Genomic DNA, 7,988 nt, shown 5'->3' on the forward strand with positions numbered 1-7,988 from the left:
ATACGTCGCACAGAAACCAGTTAAGATCAACAATCAACACGTGCACACCATGGCTGAAAGGACATAATGAAGTTGAGATTTAACATAGCCAAAATGATAAAAAAAAAAGTAATGAGTAATTAAAAGGGACACTACCTATCATATTCGTGTTCAGCGGTTGGCCTCAAATTGCCATATTTTATTTATAAACGTAAATCTAGAAAACGAGAATTTCTTAAGAAGAATTGCACAAAGCTAGCGTGACCGTAGAGATAATACCTTTTCAATTCATAATTTAAATTTCGGGGATTGTTAAAATCCCAACTATTCAAATAAGCTTGAAATAAAGATTCACCAGATACTCTTTAGTCCGTCTCATATCTTGAATTCGACATATAAATTGACGTTGAGTGTCACGATCGGTTGAGAACAAATATGTATGCAACAAAAAAGATGCAGGTTCATGATTGTGAACTTTCCATTTAGATGTAGCAACACTAAATAGGTGCATGCATAAATACGTTCCTGAACCACCCCGTTTGTTTTCTTTATAATTTGTGTCGACAGTCTGTTAGTTGTACTGGTTTTTGCCATGGTTACTTTGTTTTCGTATAAATTTTAAAAGTTTAAATATAAGTGTGCCATCTGTGCCATCGTGGTCTTTTCTTCTAATGTCTCCACTTTTTATTGAGTTTTCATTTGTTCATGAGCACAAATCACAATGTCTTCTGATATAAACGCAAATTTTCATATTGTTAGACTACCGGTTATTACCGCATGAACTGTATTACCAGGAATGTGTCATGTAGGTACAGGTAATAGTGTGAATAAGTTGAAATGTGATACCAATGATGACAACTGATCATTGTTTCTCTTTTTTGTTCAAAGTCATAGTTAATGAAGATATACAATATGTGAAGAATTGCGTGTTGGTGAAAACTGTTCTACGTCACCTGTTTTCATAGTGTTTAAAATTATATAATCTACATTAAAATATTCATTATTTATATAAATGTAGGTAAAAACTACTTACATAAGCTAGTGCAACCGTCACTGTATGAAAATATTTTTATTTATTTACACATATTTAATGTTTCCTAATTTTTATGTACGATTTAAAGAAAAGTGACACCAAACATATGTTCAAAGTAGACTAATTAAATAGTAAGTATCTTATGTTATTATAGTGCTTTCGAGGTAAATGTTGTTATATAATTTTAACAATTAATTAATTACGACTAATGTCATCTTCAACTGTTTAATGTATGACAACATCTAAGTCCGGTTTACTTTTCAAAATAAAACAATAGCTCACAATAAACACTCTTGAAAACATAATTAATCTTTTGATACCAACAATATTGTTCATTAAATAAAATTCTCTGTTAGTTTTAATATTTGTCCATTTTCATTTCGAGTATGACAAATCCACACGAATAGAATACTAATTAAAAAAAAAACACTGTCTCCTTCTATTCACACATGTGTGTAAGTCTATTGAAAACTACTACAGAAGAAAAGTCATATGGTTCTAGGTATTCATGATATTACTGTGTAATTGATTTTTAATTCATTTCTATCTGTAACCTGTATACACCAATCTATTTTGTTTTTTCCAAGGATTGTAAACAGTTGTAAAAACGTCATGTAATCGATGTTAAGTCAAGTCTGCATGCGTAAATGAACATTAAGTTATCAGTTGAAAGGTTGCATTTATTTTCGCGATAATATACCAACTGCAAAATTTCTGAATTTAAATGCACATATAAAACGTACAATTACAGTCACAAATGGCAGTATAATAAACAAAACAAGAGAATATATTATCGGATTTGAGTTTTGTAGAAAAGGAAATAAAGTTGAAGTGATACATGTTTATAAATTGGAAGACTTTTAATATTTCTAATACATGTATTACATGAAAATATCAATAGTAAATTAATCGTGGACAACAAATCCGGATAATATCATTTGAATAATTTAAATTTCAACATGTATTAAACATGATGATAAAATTTAGAATGGAAATGGGGAATGTCAAAGAGACAACAGTGGGTCTTTAACACAGCAAAAAATATCTGCACTTAGAGGAACCCTGCAGCTGGCAACATCTCACGTATTCATATTTTTCATCCTCAATTGAGATTAAATAATATCCATTGAATGACATTTCCAAAGTACCTAAAACGCCCGATATACATCTGATATATAAAAGTAACATATCTTGTTTCAGTCCATGCCTTACAAGAAAAAAGGTATTCGTGGAACAAAATGCTGGCCTAGAATAAAATATTTTGTATTTTGGGAATACCTAGATAAAGTGTCACTATGAAGGTTAAGATGCACTTAGCCTTATAAAGTACATCAATTAATTGTAAGTATTTTTTTTTTTAATGAAGACAATTTTAATTGTAAACCTTTTTTTATACATGAATATCATTTACTGTAAAAAAACGGGAAACCACCAAGCAAGATAATAATTGTGAAGTACACTTTACATGCTGAACACGTTAATTGTTTGCGTAATTATGTTGTATAAAAGCTACAAGCCACCAACTATTTCTTCGAAAATCTTTAGCACAGTTACGGTTGTATAAGCTTCATGTAAGTATTTTTTAGTTCATGTATTGTCCATAATGAAATATGATGCAAGTATCATAGCATGTCTGTTTTCAAGAAGCAACCTAGCGTTTCTCGCAAAATGTGCAACGTAACCTACAAATTTATCCTCATATTAGGATTAAAGGTTTACACATTTACAAACAATATCTTCAAACAGGAAAGTTTAATGTTTATAGTTTAAAGATTAACATGTTAACTTATATTTTTAGTTAAAATCAATCGGGTCCAGGACCAATCCAGTATATCTTATCATAATCCTTCGTTTTTATTTCAATTTTCTATGTGCATACATTTAGAGTAATTGAGAACTGGTAAACTCAGTGCATGATAAATATTTCGGGTGATGGAAACAATCTTCTGCATTTATTTTCATATTTTTCCAGAAATTTACAATTGCATGTTTGTAGTATAATTATTGTGTGTGTACTAAAAAAGGTGATTCTGTTATGGTCATGTAGACCTAGGCTTATCCTCGTCAGGTATCCCTAGCCTATGTGTTTCCTCCTTTGTAATATGTAGAATAGTTCCAATTCGATTCCTCTTATGGGGATACGACACCTGTTTATGCAATCGTTTTTAGGGTCTTTCACTTTACTGATGCATCTAGTTAAGTGGAACTTAAGTCCGAATAATTATTCAATACGTTATATATTTGTTGAGTTTTCGTGACCTTTTGCTCGATAAATATCCTGCATGGTTATAAATTTTACCAATAATCAATACATTCGCTTCTTGTTCTCTGTTCTGTTTCCCAAAGTTTAACTGTTAACATTTTCAAATCGTGTTTCTTCCTAGAGGCAAAGTTGATTAGAGCATATAAGATGCAGCGTTTCAGAATTATAGGGTGTAAGTGTCATTACATTCAAACTTGATGTCCTTTTTTCAATAAATTTAAGATTTGTACAGATTCAAGAGTCAAACATTTACATGAACGAAGGTTATCCTCCCGGAGCACCATTTATTAACTAAAAATTTTGTGGGGTTCGTGTTGCTCCGGAATGGGTTTCTTTGTTGTGTTTTAGGTACATGCTGTTTTTCTATCTTTTGGTTGTTTATCAATTTGTCAAGGGATTGCCATTTGTTTTTATCATATGAGTTTTAACATTACCTTAATATCTTCAGTCTCTCTTTTGTCTCTTTCATGGCAATTTACAAACACATTACTAGTGAAAGGAAAATGTATGCGACAGAGTAAAAATGTTGTATCATGATGATGTTATAAGCAGAAGTCACTTGAAAGTACTCGTCAACTTTATTTAACAGTTATATTAACAAAGCTGCAACATTCCTAGTACACCATGTACAAATGTATGTCAATAAAAACGTGTATAATAAGAAAACGTACAATGTAATAACTATATTTTCTGTGAACTCTAGACAAATTGTTTTCGAAAAGATTTGTTTTGTGAAGAATTAGTCTATGGTTTTATGTTTGAGATAAAAAAAAAATGTTTCAAAAAGTTTGAGACGGGAATTGGGCGAATCTGTTAAAGAAAACAACATACATCCTAACATACACAATTGTCAAAAAGAATGTAGAAAACTTATAAACTGTCGTTTATATTTGACATATATATTTGATAAACTAAAACTTCTGTATCTGAATTAATGTGTCTTTGCATGCAAGTTGAACACATTTTCGTCCTTTTTGCAGTTTCTGGAAAATTATAAAATAGAAAAATGAAGATTTCCGTTTGGTTAATTGTCTCTCTGTTGTTGGCCTTTTCTGAAGGTAAGACAATTACAAGATGAAATCAACTTACCGATTCGTGTAAGTTATATTTTATTTTGGAATGATTTGCACAAATATCAACCCAATAAACAAGTTTTTAAAACTGAAGTTGGTGACCTGAATGATTTCACTAATTAAAGTACAGTCAATCTATTGTCAAATGGATTTAGTGAGTTATGTTTAGTGTGTGTAATACAACTGTTTGCATGAATGGCAATATTATTGCAGCGATTTAGGTCTTGGTAGGGGGGTTCAAATAATCTCATCATAGAAACCAAATTTGAAATTTTATACGCATGGCTAGCGCTTCGTCCCAATTAGACTCTATAATGATCAATCATTTTCCGATAAGAATGAACCTTGACAGGAACTCATAACATTAGTGTCAATAGTGATTACTGTACATCAACTAATCAGACCTAAAGTGCATTCATGGCATTGATAAAAAATATATACATTTATGTATTTCAAATACAAACATGCATGTGGCGTATACGGTTGCAAGGGAAACAACTATTCACCAAAGACTGAACAAAAAGCAATAAAAGCAGCAGTGAGCAAACTTAAGAATGGACAAAACTCTTATCATGAAAATAGCAGCAAAATTCCTTAATATTGAGAAAATATTTAAAGTTTCAAAAGAAACATGAAGAATAATGGCGATTTTATTTTCAAATATGAAATGGAAAATATTTGTTTGCTCTATAACTACCGAAACGTATATATGATGTCATGATTTTTTTGTAGGTTAAGTCGTTTAGAGGGAAAATCTGTTTTAATATTAAAGCAAAATTGCAGATCATTACAGAATTTTACAATATAAGTCAAATTTAAACATGCATGGAATATAATTACTGTATAACCTAGTCAAGATACTAAACGTAAACGTTACTTAACATATTCTATTCGTTCTGATTGTAATGGAGTCATTTTTTATTAGTTGTGAAACAACAAACAATTATTCATTGATTTCTATTTGTTCTGATTGTTATTAAAACATGATTTATTACTTGATTGCTGTTCTAACTATTTTGATCTGAGCGTCGCTGAAGCGCTAGTCTAGCGTATCAGATTAATAGCTTCTTGATACTTTTGATAATTTTTCACACCACTGGGTTCATGCCACTGTTGACGGATGTTTTGTCACAGAGGGTATCACAAGCACAGTAGCCAGGCCTTCGGTGTTGACATGAATATCCATTTATAGTAATTTTTCTTACTTTGCAAAAGTAGGAAATATTCTTATCTAGGCATATATTATCTTTGTCGTATTAGACACAACGTTTGGGAATTTTGGTTCCTCGATGCGTTTAAACATTATTATTGTTTGGCTTTCTAACTATTTTGATCTGAATGTCACTGATGGTTTTTTTTACAGACGAAACGCTCGTCTGGCGTATGAAAATATAGCCTGGTACCTTTGAGAGTTGTTTACACAACTGGGTCGCCACCACAGCTATTGGACGTTTCGTCCCAGGGGGTATCACCAGCACAATAGACAGCACTTTGGTGTTGACTTAATATCAATGATATGGTAATTTGTTTTCAAATTAACTATTTGCCAAAGTATAATTTTTTTTAAAAACTATGGATTTGTGTATCCCAGGTATAGATTACCATAGCCGTACTTGGCACAACCTTTTGGAATACTTTAATACTATTCTTCCTTCCGTTTGTCTTTCTAACTATTCTGATCTAAGCGTCACTGATGAGTCTGGTGTATCAAATTATAAGACTGGTACCTTTGATAATTATTATTAGTTGTGAAACAATCAGCAAATATATATGTATCTTATTCGTTCTAATTGTAATTGAAAAATGGAATATTAGTAGTGAAACAACCAACAATTATTTATTAAAACATTTGATTCTAATATTTCCAGTCAACATGGCTAATGATGAAATGCAAGATGGCAATAGATTCCTTGAGAAGTAAGTTTAACAAATAAATATTGTGGTTAATTGGTTCTAGATTTTAGGTCGAAAAAAAGTATTATTGTAGATAATGTATTAGTAACAGTAACAAGATATTGTAACAGTACGCATACACTTAACATCCGATGCTTTAATGGATAGGGTTAACTTAGCTTGCAGAAACGTTAAACTGATTTACACAAAAACATGAAAAAGGAATATGTAGCATAATACGTTCCTTACATATTGGTTCTAGGTATGTTGCTCCTCACAGAGAAAGCAGTGGCTAAATAAATATGTCAAACAATACTTTTATCATCTAACTAGAACACATCATAACTTAAACTGAAGTTATTCACGTACTAAAATCTGTATTCCTTAATTTTTATGCATGTAGTGCCATAATTATGCATAGTTTATTTTATTCAAAGTAATTCGTACCGTTTTAAGGGTAATGCTTGCAAATGAAATGAATGAAAAGTAGTCTATTCTATTTCCAATGGTAAAACTGAATTTTGAGATATATATCGAAAGATCAATTAAAACAATGTATAGACAGTAATAGTGCAATGACTTGACATATCAACGATATAAGGACGAGGCTTAGAAACGGGGAAATGCGAGGTTGTGCCGAGCTATTTCCTCGTTTCGAGCCGAATCCTTATATCGTTGATATGTCAAGTCAATGCACTACTATTGTCTTTATACTGCAATCTAAAAAAAAAACACATTTTTAATTGTTGTTTAATGCGTTAATGTTATTTATTTGATTTAAATATTGGCGACAATTCCCCCTTTAAAAAGGCCTCATACCATGCTGGCGGAGAAATATACAACACAATGAAACCCACAATCGATGGTGAACGAAATCGTTTGAGTATGGACTAAAATATCAACAATAAGCAGAAAACGTAATGATTTATAGGTTGCAAACAAAATATATTAACAAATAAATTATGTTTTTCCAATAATTGTAAAAGAAACAAGTATGAGTCGTTCCACGCATCGTTGTATGCATTGAAAACAAGAACAGGATGAAGAGGTCGTATGAATAATTAAACATGATTTTGGCAACTTCTATTTAAATATTCATGAGGAAAAGTGATATCGGGTCAGTGACTGTATATGACATAGAAATATAAAGTCAACGCATTTTGACTGCTGAAATAGAACGAGTGCAGTATAAATGATAATAAACGTTTACAGCAAACATATATTTCTACAAATGACCTGTTGTAGGCTTGTTAAAAGAAGTGTTGGTGTTGGTGTTCATCGAGGGTGTATTGGTAGACCATGCAGTTTTACCAATTCGTGTTGCCACAAACACAGGTGTTCTAATGGATATTGCGACATAATACACGGCAAATGAGTCCCAGTAATAGAAAAACTAAAGCAGCAGACTCACGGCAGTAATATAACGTTAGATGTAAGACTGATACAAAAATAAAAATTATCATAATGTTTTTATTATTTCTGTTTAGCACTCTTAACAGGTGTTAGTGCACTTTCTTAGACACACACAATGGTCTTCTGATTTTACAATTGAGAATTGCTAGGTGTGTTAAATAAACACCGATCTATTGTTGAATACTGTACGTTACCAGCTTGATGCTTTTTATTTTATGGTGTTGGTTGGCTGTCTTATTCACATCTCTTGACAGTACAATATCTCATTGGTGAATATCACGACGGGTGTCTAATTTGGAGTAGGATCTGCCTACCTTTCCGGAGCACCTGAGAT

At 31.4% G+C, this 7,988-nt stretch overlaps 1 long non-coding RNA gene across 1 annotated transcript; it reads left to right on the forward strand.

The window, feature by feature from the left end:
• The first annotated feature begins 6,214 nt into the window (after positions 1-6,214).
• Positions 6,215-7,710, forward strand: LOC143081823 (uncharacterized). Its single transcript, XR_012980107.1, has 2 exons — positions 6,215-6,265; positions 7,487-7,710. It is a non-coding gene; the product is annotated as an uncharacterized LOC143081823 (long non-coding RNA).
• Positions 7,711-7,988: the final 278 nt, after the last annotated feature.

Source organism: Mytilus galloprovincialis, chromosome 7 (assembly GCF_965363235.1).
Source record: "Mytilus galloprovincialis chromosome 7, xbMytGall1.hap1.1, whole genome shotgun sequence".
Classification (NCBI taxonomy): Eukaryota; Metazoa; Mollusca; class Bivalvia; order Mytilida; family Mytilidae; genus Mytilus; species Mytilus galloprovincialis.